The sequence below is a fragment of the Oncorhynchus mykiss genome, chromosome 30, assembly GCF_013265735.2.
Source record: "Oncorhynchus mykiss isolate Arlee chromosome 30, USDA_OmykA_1.1, whole genome shotgun sequence".
In the NCBI taxonomy this organism is placed as follows: Eukaryota; Metazoa; Chordata; class Actinopteri; order Salmoniformes; family Salmonidae; genus Oncorhynchus; species Oncorhynchus mykiss.
In genome coordinates, this window is record NC_050570.1 from 30,901,822 (window position 1) to 30,916,843 (window position 15,022).

A 15,022-nucleotide genomic window follows, 5' to 3' on the forward strand; every position below is an offset into this window, starting at 1 on the left:
TAAATAATTCAATTCATGTTTTGCAAGGGTGTGGACAAAACAAGAATCGTAATGATATGGGAAATTTTCTGGATGTAATTATGATCTGAGTATTTTTTGCTGGAGTCACCTCTTCACTGTTGACGTTGAGACTGGTGTTTTGCAGGTACTATTTAATAAACCTGCCAGTTGAGGACTTGTGAGGTGTCTATTTCTCAAACTAGAAACTCTAATGTACTTGTCCCTTTGCTCATTTGTGCACCGGGGCCTCCCACTCCTTTCTATTCTGGTTAGAGCCAGTTTTCTCTGTGAAGGGAGTAGTACACAGCGTTGTATGAGATCTTCAGTTTCTTGGCATTTTCTCACATGGAATAGCCTTAATTTCTCAGAACAAGAATAGACTGACTAGTTTCAGAAAAAAGTTATTTGTTTCTGGCCATTTTGAGCCTGTAATCGAACCCACAAATGCTGATGCTCCAGATACTCAACTAGTCTAAAGAAGGCCAGTTTTACTTATTTTTTAATCAGAACCACAGTTTTCAGCTGTGCTAACATAATTGCAAAATAGTTTTCTAGTGATCAATTACCCTTTTAAAATTATAAACTTGGATTAGCTAACACAATGTGCCATTGGAACACAAGAGTGATGGTTGCTGATAATGGGCCTTTGTACGCCTATGGAGATATTCCATTAAAAATCAGCCGTTTCCAGCTACAATTGTCATTTACAACATTAACAATGTCTGCACTGTATTTCTGATTATTTTTATGTTATTTTAATGGATAAAAAATTGCTTTTCTTTCAAAAACGAGGGCATTTCTAAGTGACCCCAAACATTTTAACACTAGTGTACCACAGCCACAAAGTCATAAGGCCTGCCTACTCGACCAATCAGATGAGGGAGTGTGATGACACAAATTCCAGTTTACGGTTCTCAGGCAACGACCAATCAGAGTAGGTGGTGAGATGACGCGTACAGTTGAAGTCGGAAGTTTACATACACCTTAGCCAAATACATTAAAACTCAGTTTTTCACAATTCCTGACAATTAATCCTAGTAAAAATTCAGGTCAGTTAGGATCACCACTTTATTTTAAGAATGTGAAATGTCAGAATAATAGTAGGGAGAATGATTAATTTCAGCTTTTATTTCTTTCATCACATTCCAAGTGGTCAGAAGTTTACATACACTCAATTTGTATTTGGTAGCTTTGCTTTTAAATTGTTTGGGATGGTGTTCTTCAGATGGCAAGCATCACCCTTTTTTCCTCCAAACATAACAATGGTCATTATGGCCAAACAGTTTTATTTTTGTTTCATCAGACCAGAGGACATTTCTCCAAAAGTACGATCTTTGTCCCCATGTGCCGTTGCAAACCGTCATCTTTTTTTTATGGCGGTTTTGGAGCAGTGGTTTTTTCCGTGCTGAGCGGCCTATTGGGTTATGTCGATATAGGACTCATTTTACTGTGGATATAGATACTTTTGTACCAGTTTCCTCCAGCATCTTCACAAGGTCCTTTGTTGTTGTTCTGAGATTGATTTGCACTTTTCGCACCAAAGTGCATTCATCTCTAGGAGACAGAACGCATCTCCTTCCTGAGCGGCAAGATGGCTGCATGGTCCCTTGGTGTTTATACTGGCGTACTATTGTTTGTACAGATGAACTTCGTACCTTCAGGTGTTTGGAAATTGCTCCCAGTGATGAACCAGACTTGTGGAGGTCTACCATTATTTTCCACCATAATTTGCAAATAAATTCATTAAAAATCCTACAATGTGATTTTCTGGATTTTCTTTTCTCATTTTGTCTGTCATAGTTGAAGTGTACCTATGATGAAAATTACAGTCCTCTCTCATCTTTTTAAGTGGGAGAACTTGCACAATTGGTGGCTGACTAAATACTTTTTTGTAGATATCATTAATAAGTCATATCCGTGTGACCGTAGACAACACCACCTCCAAGCGTTTATTCAAGTTGGATAATATTTGGATGCCAACAGTAGTCGCACCGTTGAAAGAAATAGCTTTGACTGTAGCCAACAAATTACCTGATCTTGTCCAGAAATTGATCAAACACATTTGGTGTGTCATAGTGGTCTCTGACTTGTGGTCAGACTCGCTCAGGTGGAACAAACTTAAACTTGCACCTTTTTTCAATGCTAATATGAATGTCAATGAGAAAGCAAGAGGTCAAAGAATTTTTCACACGCATCCTTTCTGAATTTAAAAAAAATCCTCGAAGTAACCAATCTAACATCTAAAATCTGTTTTTATTTGTTTAACACGTTTTTGGTTACTACATGATTCCATATATGTTATTTCATAGTTTTGATGTCTTCACTATTATTCTACAATGTAGAAAATAGTACAAATAAAGAAAAACCCTTGAATTAGTTGGTGTTCGAAAACTTTTGACCGGAAGTGTACTTCTTATATATACTCTCTCATCTGAAAAAATATATTTATTTACCTGGCCAACAACTGCATGTGAGCTATAATCAGAGAGAGGGGAACCTGACACAGTAGACAACCTCTGCCTTCACTGAGCTGGGATTTTTCACTTAGTGCTGACATCATAGTTTGGGAGGTCTCCTTTTTAGAGCACATTGTACTTTCCTCAGTCTAGACATTAAATAATGGGGTATTTGTTACATGTGTACTGTTATTATGTAAAGCGTTAGGCTGTGTTTACACAGACCAATTCTGATATTTTTTTCACTAATTTAGCTTTTGACCAATCAGCTCTTCTGCCCATAATTGGAATTGGGCTGCCTATGTAAACAGAACCTTAAACGTTGGCCAACGGTAGGCCTTTATATACTTTTTTATATTTACCTGTAAACCAGGATAACATGGGAGATTATAGCCTTGCAGTCCACCTTTTTGGTATTTTGTACCTGTCACACCCTGATCTGTTTCACCTGTCTTTGTGCTTGTCTCCACCACCCTCCAGGTGTTGCCAATCTACCCCATTATCCACGGTGTATTTTTGCCTGTCATCTCTGTTTGTCTGTTGCCAGTTTGTTTTGTTTCCTGAAACCTACCTGTGGTTTTCCCTATGTTCCTGTCTGCTCTAGTTCCTGGTTTATACAGGCTTCACACAAAGAGTTGCCTGTATTGTGGGCTTACTGGTCAGTTCCTCTCGACCTGTCCACAAAAAAAAACAGGCTCACCATTAGGAGCGAGTTCTCTGGTGGGCCATACGGATAACTTTTCCTCTCCCCTTACTCGCACCCCTTTTCATGCCATTTTGCTGTGGGGGAACCTGTCAAAATCTCTTTAAGGACACTATCCTGGTTTCCGAGCTGGACATCCTCACTCAGCCCCTCTCCATTCCCATGGACGTTAGAGCACTTTTAACAAGGCTAATCTGAAAACAAGACTCCCCAAATTTTATCAGCATATCGATTGCGCAACCAGGGGTGGAAAGACCTTGGATCATTGTTACTTTAACTTCCGCGACGCATATAAGGCCCTGCCCCGCCCCCCTTTCGGAAAAGCTGACCACGACTCCATTTTGTTGATCCCTGCCTACAGACAGAAACTAAAACAAGAGGCTCCCACGCTGAGGTCTGTCCAACGCTGGTCCGACCAAGCTGACTCCACACTCCAAGACTGCTTCCATCACGTGGACTGGGACATGTTTCGTATTGCGTCATACGCTGATTCGGTGTGCGAGTTCATTAGAACGTGCGTTGAAGATGTCGTTCCCATAGCAACGATTAAAACATTCCCTAACCAGAAACCGTGGATTGATGGCAGCATTCGCGTGAAACTGAAAGCGCAAACCACTGCTTTTAATCAGGGCAAGGTGTCTGGTAACATGACCGAATACAAACAGTGCAGCTATTCCCTCCGCAAGGCTATCAAACAAGCTAAGCGTCAGTACAGAGACAAAGTAGAATCTCAATTCAACGGCTCAGACACAGGAGGCATGTGGCAGGGTCTACAGTCAATCACGGACTACAGGAAGAAATCCAGCCCAGTCACGGACCAGGATGTCCTGCTCCCAGGCAGACTAAATAACTTTTTTGCCCGCTTTGAGGACAATACAGTGCCACTGACACGGCCTGCAACGAAAACTTGCAGTCTCTCCTTCACTGCAGCCGAGGTGAGTAAGACATTTAAACGTGTTAACCCTCGCAAGGCTGCAGGCCCAGACGGCATCCCCAGCCGCGCCCTCAGAGCATGCGCAGACCAGCTGGCCGTTGTGTTTACGGACATATTCAATCAATCCCTATACCAGTCTGCTGTTCCCACATGCTTCAAGAGGGCCACCATTGTTCCTGTTCCCAAGAAAGCTAAGGTAACTGAGCTAAACGACTACCGCCCCTTAGCACTCACTTCCGTCATCATGAAGTGCTTTGAGAGACTAGTCAAGGACCATATCACCTCCACCCTACCTGACACCCTAGACCCACTCCAATTTGCTTACCGCCCAAATAGGTCCACAGACGATGCAATCTCAACCACACTGCACACTGCCCTAACCCATTTGGACAAGAGGAATACCTATGTGAGAATGCTGTTCATTGACTACAGCTCGGTATTCAACACCATAGTACCCTCCAAGCTCGTCATCAAGCTCGAGACCCTGGGTCTCGACCCCGCCCTGTGCAACTGGGTACTGGACTTCCTGACGGGCCGCCCCCAGGTGGTGAGGGTAGGCAACAACATCTCCTCCCCGCTGATCCTCAACACTGGGGCCCCACAAGGGTGCGTTCTGAGCCCTCCCCTGTACTCCCTGTTCACCCACGACTGTGTGGCCACGCAAGCCTCCAACTCAATCATCAAGTTTGCGGACGACACAACAGTGGTAGGCTTGATTACCAACAACGACGAGACGGCCTACAGGGAGGAGGTGAGGGCCCTCGGAGTGTGGTGTCAGGAAAATAACCTCACACTCAACGTCAACAAAACTAAGGAGATGATTGTGGACTTCAGGAAACAGCAGAGGGAACACCCCCCTATCCACATCGATGGAACAGTAGTGGAGAGGGTAGCAAGTTTTAAGTTCCTCGGCATACACATCACAGACAAACTGAATTGGTCCACTCACACAGACAGCATTGTGAAGAAGGCGCAGCAGCGCCTCTTCAACCTCATGAGGCTGAAGAAATTCGGCTTGTCACCAAAAGCACTCACAAACTTCTACAGATGCACAATCGAGAGCATCCTGGCGGGCTGTATCACCGCCTGGTACGGCAACTGCTCCGCCCTCAACCGTAAGGCTCTCCAGAGGGTAGTGAGGTCTGCACAACGCATCACCAGGGGCAAACTACCTGCCCTCCAGGACACCTACACAACCCGATGTCACAGGAAGGCCATAAAGATCATCAAGGACATCAACCACCCGAGCCACTGCCTGTTCACCCCGCTATCATCCAGAAGGCGAGGTCAGTACAGGTGCATCAAAGCTGGGACCGAGAGACTGAAAAACAGCTTCTATCTCAAGGCCATCAGACTGTTAAACAGCCACCAATTACATTGAGTGGCTGCTGCCAACACACTGACACTGACTCAACTCCAGCCACTTTAATAATGGGAATTGATGGGAAATTATGTAAATATATCACTAGCCACTTTAAACAATGCTACCTTATATAATGTTACTTACCCTACATTATTAATCTCATATGCATACGTATATACTGTACTCTATATCATCGACTGTATCCTTATGTAATACATGTATCACTAGCCACTTTAACTATGCCACTTTGTTTACATACTCATCTCATATGTATATACTGTACTCAATACCATCTACTGTATCTGCCTATGCTGCTCTGTACCATCACTCATTCATATATCCTTATGTACATATTCTTTATCCCCTCACACTGTGTACAAGACAGTAGTTTTCAGGAAACAGCAGAGGGAACACCCCCCTATCCACATCGATGGAACAGTAGTGGAGAGGGTAGCAAGTTTTAAGTTCCTCGGCATACACATCACAGACAAACTGAATTGGTCCACTCACACAGACAGCATTGTGAAGAAGGCGCAGCAGCGCCTCTTCAACCTCATGAGGCTGAAGAAATTCGGCTTGTCACCAAAAGCACTCACAAACTTCTACAGATGCACAATCGAGAGCATCCTGGCGGGCTGTATCACCGCCTGGTACGGCAACTGCTCCGCCCTCAACCGTAAGGCTCTCCAGAGGGTAGTGAGGTCTGCACAACGCATCACCAGGGGCAAACTACCTGCCCTCCAGGACACCTACACCACCCGATGTCACAGGAAGGCCATAAAGATCATCAAGGACATCAACCACCCGAGCCACTGCCTGTTCACCCCGCTATCATCCAGAAGGCGAGGTCAGTACAGGTGCATCAAAGCTGGGACCGAGAGACTGAAAAACAGCTTCTATCTCAAGGCCATCAGACTGTTAAACAGCCACCAATTACATTGAGTGGCTGCTGCCAACACACTGACACTGACTCAACTCCAGCCACTTTAATAATGGGAATTGATGGGAAATTATGTAAATATATCACTAGCCACTTTAAACAATGCTACCTTATATAATGTTACTTACCCTACATTATTCATCTCATATGCATACGTATATACTGTACTCTATATCATCGACTGTATCCTTATGTAATACATGTATCACTAGCCACTTTAACTATGCCACTTTGTTTACATACTCATCTCATATGTATATACTGTACTCGATACCATCTACTGTATCTGCCTATGCTGCTCTGTACCATCACTCATTCATATATCCTTATGTACATATTCTTTATCCCCTCACACTGTGTACAAGACAGTAGTTTTGGAATTGTTAGTTAGATTACTTGTTGGTTATTACTGCATTGTCGGAACTAGAAGCACAAGCATTTCGCTACACTCGCATTAACATCTGCTAACCATGTGTATGTGACAAATAAAATTTGATTGATTTGATTTGATTTGGATGGGCGCTCTATAGGCCGGGTCACCCACAATACCACCCCCATCAACCTACGAGTGTCAGGGAACCACAGCTAGTTGATCCAATTCCTGCTCATTAAGTCTCCACAGGTTCCTGTGGTATTGGGATTCTCCTGGCTCCAGTGACACAATCCCCTCATTGACTGGTCTGCTGGTGCCGTCATGGGCTGGAGCCTGTTCTGCCTCGCCCATTGCCTGAAGTCAGCGCAGCCTGCCCTGAGACGTCTTCCTTGGGGCTTGGCAGTTGCCCCGGACCTCTCCGCCATACCTGCAGTGTACCAGGACCTCTGGGAGGTGTTCAGGAAGGCACGTGCCACTTCTCTACCGCCACAGCAACCATATGACTGCAGGATTGACCTTCTCCCAGGCACCACTTCGCCTCAGCGACGACTGTACTCTGTGTCGGGTCCAGCAACCAAGGCTATGGAGACCTACATTGAGAACTCCCTAGATGCAGGGTTCATCTGTCCTTCTGCCTCCCCTGCCGGCGCAGGGTTCTTTGTGGAGAAGTACACCCAAGAGCACGTGCTCTACGTCCGATAGGTTCTGCAACGCCCCTCCTGGCCAACCAGCTGTCTGGTTGTAGAGAGACAGAGGGGCGCTGTTTCGCTCCGTTTCTTTCTCCTGTGAGATACATTCTTGCGAATTGAAGGAAAATTATGAAACACAGAGAGACAAAATATACAATTATTTATGTTTTTTATATCTTTAATGGTATATTTTTGGGGGGAAGCGTGACTTCTCTTGGCATCCATGAATACACACCACTGGGTAGGCTTAGGTTTTTTGCCATTTTCTTTAATATAAGTTAGGCTTATGGCATACCCCCTCAATTCGAGTCCTGGGTTTAACTTAACAGCCCTTCACTGACACAGAGATAGGCTATTTAAAGAGTGCGTGGCGTTGGGAGGAATTGGCCAAAAGATCCATGGATAGCAGCCTATAGCCTAATTTTGTCTGTCAAACAGGTAGGCCCAGGGGCGCAACTTTGGTTTTAGAAGTGGGGAGGACATAACTTTTATTTTATATCCAGTCGGATATACACTACGATTACTTGGAGGTGTCATCATGGTCCTAAAACACATCGTTGCCGTGTTTTGTATCACATTCCAAATGATAAACCTGGGGGGGAAAAAAATGATATTTCAGAATGTGGGGTGGACATGTCCCCCCATCCTACCCCTGGGTAGGCATACCTCTTATTTCTTAAATTGGAGGAAATACGCTCCAACATAAAGCCCTCTTGTTGTTAGTAAAGTCGAATTAAGATGAAGACAGTTTAAATGATTATGCCTACTCGAATGCCCCTACTTTCAGCACCATGATTGTTTCGATTGATTGTTGCGCAGCTTTCGCTTCAAATTTCAGCACCAAGTTACTTGAATCTGGCTCATTTTGAGGTCAATACCTCTGATAAATACATAATGTCCAAGAAACATAATTGATTTTAATAAAAACTATAATGGTAGCAAGCTATCAATGTTGACCTCCGGTCCTCCTCATATTCATGCTCTTATTCTCAAACTGAACAGAACATATAAGCTTGACTTCGAGCACAACATTGCATTTCATGGACAAGGCTCAATTAAATATGATTTATTTACAGCATCCCAGCAGCACAAAAGACTCGGGAAGGAAGTACATTTTCTTAAAAATATAACATTGCTCTGTGCTTCTACAAGCATGCTCTTCATATAGGCTATGGGTAATTTGTTTGAAACCACACTAAATAGCCTATAGCACAACTAGTATTGTGCGCCCAGCATAAAATCAGAGATGAGGAACATCATCTGGAACACATCGATATATAGCCTAATAAGCAACTAATTATAAAACACTGAGAAATATCGACATTTGATCAATTACAAATTACATGGCCCTCCCCTGGACTAGACAAAAAAAAATAGTGGAAAGCTATCCACTAGATGTTGGAACATTGCTGTGGGGAGTTGCTTCCATTCAGCCACAAGAGGCTAAGGGGCCTAGCCCAAACCATGAAGAACAGCCCCAGACCATTATTCCTCATTCACCAAACTTGACAGTTGGCACTATGCATTGGGGCAGTAGCGTTCTCCTAGCGGTCGCCAAATCCAGATTTGTCCATCGGACTGCTAGATGGTGAAGCGTTTCCACTGCTCAAGAGTCCAATGGCGGCGAGCTTTACACCACTCCAGCCGTTGCTTGGCATTGCGCACAGTGATCTTAGAATTGGAAACCATGGAAACCCATTTCATGAAGCTCCTGACGAACAGTTCTTATGCTGACGTTGCTTCCAGAGGTAGTTTGGAACGTGGTAGTGAGTGTTGCAGCTGAGGAAAGACTATTTATACAAGGTATGCACTTCAGCACTCAGCGGTCCTGTCTGTGTGTAAGAACCGATGCAGATGATGAGAAGCAGGTACAGGGAATGATGATGGTGGCAGGAGTGCGTAGTGCAGGGCAGCCTGGTGCTCTCGAGCGCCAGGGAGGGAGAGCGGGAGCAGGTGTGACACTGTGAGCTTGTATGGCCTACCACTTCGTAGCTGAGCCGGGGCAGCTCTAGCAAGGTAGAAATTTGACAAACTGACTTGTTGGAAAGGTGGCATCTAATGACGTTGCCACGTTGAAAGTCATTTCAGTACCGGCCATTCTACTATCAATGTTTGTCTATGGAGATTGCATACGTGTGCTCAATTTTAGACACCTGTAAGTGGTTGAAATAGCCGAATCCACTCATTTGAAGGGGTGTTCACATCCCTTTGGCCATGTAGTATCTGTCATAAGACGAAGGTGGGCAAGGATATCATTGCTACTTAATACGGATCCAAGTTCAGTTTTGAGATCCAAAGGTGTCATTAGCGTAGAGTTAGCTGGAATATCTGACTGGTCTTGGAACTGTGGCAATGGGTAGCCTCTCTATCCCAGCCTCTGTGATATGTAGTGTTTTTGCCAACACAGCCATATATGTAGAGAAGGGGGTAGCTGCAGTATGGGCAAGTGGGTGTGTCGAAAGGAAAGTAGTGGGCGTGTGGAAAGGAATGGGTGTGTCAAGTGCTCTGCTATAGGTTAGAAGGTTTTGATTGAGCTGTTTTATTTATTTTTCGTTTCTTACCACGCAACTACCGTACATTGAGCTACCCTACTCGGAGAGTTTGGACTTCAGTTTTTAAGCCAGAGGATGAGTCTAAGTCATATTTCACTGTTAGTTTTACACAAATAGTTTAAAATGTTCAGTTATAAAACTGACAATTGTTTATTTTTGTTTAAAAGTATTTTTGATGGGTGTAGGCCTACTGTTACTTCATGCGTCGTATGCATGTACTGTCGTGGAACTTTACAGTTAATCATATTTCTCAAATACCTGTGAGTTCAAATATACTTTTACTACAGCATAATAAAAGCCGAGCTGGTTCATGAAACAACTAACTTTCCAGTCTTGGCACAGACTTCTAAAACATTTTTCCTCCTTACGTCACACCCATAGTAACTCCTCTTAATGACTCATCCCCTCTGGCATTTAGCCACCGTTATCTTATTGCCTTGCACTACGTTTAGTTTGGTTTCATAGTAGGGCATGGAAACTGTAGAGCCACACCAATAGTTAAAAAATACAAACATGTACTCTCCTTAAGACAGGTGCATGCATGTAGGACCATAGCAACAGTCTGTGGCACTTTATAGAAATAACCAAACATGTCATCCTGCTAACTCCTCTGAAAGGGACACCTATGTTCTGGAAAAGACCCAAGAGGTGTAACTATAGCAACAGTACATATTAGGCCATAACAAAATTACAGGAATAACTAGTCGTGTCCACTTCCCAGACAGGTGCATGTCTAATGGTGTCTAATGAACCAGAGCACATATAGAGAGCTCTAGTTTTGCTGACTGTCCTGAAATGTATAATGGCCACACATGTTCTGGAAAGTTCTCAATAGTACTTACTGTAACTCACACTGATATTGGCCACAAGGTATCTACTTTCCACACTGTTGCCGGACAGTAGTGCTTGTTAAGAGTGAGAAAAGGGCACTGTTTCTCTTAGTTGGCGTTCATGCCCTCCCCATTGAGTAGTAGACTGTATGTAGGCTGTGTGTCACGGTGACATCTAGATGGTTATCACTATTTGTTCAATCGAGTACAGGATTAACTGAATGACAACAGAAGTAAAATACCAAATTACATTTTATTGAATAGTTTGGGGTAGACCCAAACGTCTGATTGCTCCTCAGAGCCAGATGCTGATGACAGGTTGCCCTATGCTGGGCAGCTGGCACCGAACCCCCCCCCCCCCCCCCCCCCCCCCCCCCCCCCAAAATGTCAAGTAAAATGTACGCTATTACACCACTTTTTATCATTACCACATGTCAGAGGCATGAAAAATGTTGAATTTCAAAACATTTGGAATTTAACACATTAATGCTTCTCATAAAAAGAAGTGATGCAGTCAGTCTCTCCTCAACTCAACTCTTTTCCAAGAGAGACTGGCATAGTATTTATATCAGCCCTCTGATTACAATAAAGAGCAAGACGTGCCACTGGGCCAGCTGCAGCTTAACTAGGTCTTCCTTAGCAGCACCTGACCACATGGCTGGACAGTAATCAAGATAAGACAAAACTAGAGCCTGCAGGACTTGCTTTGTGGAGTGTGGTGTCAAAAAAGCAGAACATATCTTTATTACTGTCACACCCTGACCTTAGAGATCTTTGTTTATTCTCTATATTTTGGTTAGGTCAGGGTGTGACTAGGGTTGGTACTCTAGTTTTTGTATATCTATGTTTTCTTTTTCTTTGTTGGCCTAGTATGGTTCCCAATCAGAGGCAGCTCTCTATCGTTGTCTCTGATTGAGGTCATACTTAGGCAGTCCTTCTTCCCACCTTCAGTTGTGGGATCTTGTCTTTGTTTGGTTGCATGTATTTTGCACAACGAAGCTTTTCGTTCGTTGTATTGTTTTTTTCCCTGGTTCACATTTTAATAAAATATGATGAACCCAAATCACACTGCGCCTTGGTCTACCCTTAACGATGAACGTTACAATTACAGACAGACCTCTCCCCATCTTTACAACCATTGAAACTATATATTTTGACCATGACAGTTTACAATCTCAGGTAACACCAAGTTAAGGGTTTCAGTGACTTCATTAGCTGTGGTTGCTGACACGTATATGGTTGAAACATCAGCATACATGGACACACAGGTTTTGTTTAATGCCAGTGGTATGTCATTGGTAAAATAGAAAAAGTAGAGGGCCTAGAGAACTGCCCTGCGGTACCCCACACCCTACATATTTGACATTAGAGAAGCTTCCATTAAAGAAAACCCTCTGAGTTCTATTAGATAGATACACCTGCTCATCAAACAATTAATTCCAAAATCATGGGCAGTAATATGTAGTTGGTCCCCCCCGTTGCCGTTATAACGGCCTCCACTCGTCTGGGAAGGCTTTCCACTAGATGTTGGGACATTGCTGCGGGGACTTACTTCCATTCAGCCACATGAGCATTAGTGAGGTCGGGCACTGATGTTGTGCGATTAGGGCTGGCTTGCAGTTTGCGTTCCAATTCATCACAAAGGTGTTTGATGATGTTAAGGTTAGGGCTCTGTGCAGACCAGTCAAGTTCTTCCACACCGATCTCGACAAACCATTTCTGTATGGACCTCACTTTGTGCCCGGGGTATTGTCATTCTGAAACAGGAAAGGGCCTTCCCCAAGCTGTTGCCACAAAGTTGGAAGCACAGAATCCTCTAGAATGTAATTGTATGCTGTAAGGTTAATATTTCCCTTCACTGGAACTAAGTGGCATAGTCCGAACCATGAAAAACAGCCCCAGACCATTATTCCCCCACCACCAAACTTAACGGTTGGCACTGTGCATTCTCCTGGTGAAGAGTGATTCTTCACTACAGAAAACGTGTTTCCACTGCTCCATGGTGGAGATCTTAGGCTTGTGTGCAGCTGCTCGGCCATGAAAACCTATTTCATGAAGCTCCTGACGAACAGTTATTGTGCTGACGTTGCTTCCAGAGGCATTTTGGAACTTGGTAGAGAGTGTTATGTGAGCTTGTGTGGCCTACCACTTCGGGGCTGAGTTGTTGTTGCTCCTAGAAATTTCCACTTCACAATAACAGCACTTATAGTTGATCGGGGCAGCTCTAGCAGGGCAGAAATTTGAGATGTGATGGTGTGGGGGTGCTTTGCTGGTGACACTGTCAGTGATTTATTTAGAATTCAAGGCACACTTAACCAGTATGGCTACCACAGCATTCTGCAGCGATACACCATCCCATCTGGTTTGCACTTAGTGGGACTATCATTTGTTTTTCAACAGGACAATTAACTAACACACCTCCAGGCTGTGTAAGGTCTATTTGACCAAAAGGAGAGTGATGACCTGACCTCCACAATCCCCCGACCTCAACGCAATTGAGATGGTTTGGGATGAGTTGGACTGCAGAGTGAAGTAAAAGCAGCCAACAAGTGCTCAGCATATGTGGGAACTCCTCCAAGACTGTTGGAAAAGCATTCCAGGTCAAATCAAATCAAATCTTATTAGTCACACGCTGAGTAGACCTTACAGTGAAATACTTACTTACGAGCCCCTAACCGACAGTGCAGTTTCAAAAAATACAGATAAGAATAAGAGATAAAAGTAACAAGTAATTAAAGAGGAGCAGTAAAAATAACAATATATACAGGGGGGTGCTGGTACAGAGTCAATGTATGGGGGCACTGGTTAGTTGAGGTAATATGTACATGTAGGTAGAGTTAATTAAAGTGGCTATGCATAGATGACAACAGAGAGTGGCAGTGGTGTGGAGAGGGGAGGGCAATGTGAATAGTCTGGGTAGCCATTTGACTAGATGATCAGGAGTCTTATGGCTTGGGGGTAGAAGCTGTTTAGAAGCCTCTTGGACCTAAACTTGGCGCTCCGTTACCGCTTGCCGTGCGGTAGCAGAGAGAACAGTCTATGACTAGGGTGGCTTCAACACTGAGTAATGGCACTCAAGCTGCTTGATTTGGATTACAGGCACATTTTGTCTGAATTCAAGGCCTTTGGATCTCAAGCCTAAACCTCATGCAACCCCACTCATTTGGGCTGCTCAGTTGGCCTACTCAGTTATTGAAGGTGGATTACTGCCATCTGCTGGAACATAAAAATACTGTCACTGTACTTCATTATATTTCCACTCCTGTATTTATACTATTGATCACAAACAGTCATATTTAGTATCCATCAAAGCAACATTCGCATTGCAAATTAAGGGCATTCCATTAAATTTGGATATTTTCTCCGTACTTGAAGGGTGTCATTTCCAATGCTACCAAGTTGCAAACACTGATTGGCTGGTGAGTGTTGAGACATGATCTTTTCTGTGTCAATCTGAAAATCCAGAGGTATTTGGGAGTAGGTCTTCTGTTATCCTGGTCAAAAATATTCTGGTAGAAAATTCCCATGACTTCCTGAATCATAATCTAGCTTTATTGTGGCCATGGAACCTTTGGGCCAGCATAGTGCCAACCATATTTCTAATGATAAACACCATACAAGAGCTTTTAAACCTAAGCCCTAATTTTAGCATTGCACACTTTTTTTAATGTATCCTATGGGAGCAGCCAGAACATTTTGGTACTGAAGTTGAAAATAGGTGGAAAAATATGACTGAGTTTCCGAAACAGGGACACAAATGAGCAAGATTTACTTACCAAAAAATACCAAACATACCACATTTGTACACATTGTTGAAATTAAGAGATGGAATGGTGTGTTTTACTTTGTTTAACCCAGAGCCAAAAAAACTACTGTCAGCGTGGGATTGGTGGGATTGGTGCCAACAGCAAAGCAATTTCCCATAATGTATCATGGCGAGAAAGACAGAGCATGTGGCAGTGGAGGAATCATTCAAATTATGTGAAAGGGACGCATTATTCTAACACACAGGTAGCAAGTAAATAGCCTGATGTGGACACCAATTTAGAGGCAAACTATGTGAAAGTGTGTCTAGGAGTCATCTATAGGCAATATACCACACAACATGACAAAGAGGCACACCTTGAGATCATCATGCCAAACAGGAAGTGTAAAGTAGGTGCTTTCCTTGAAAGACTGGGA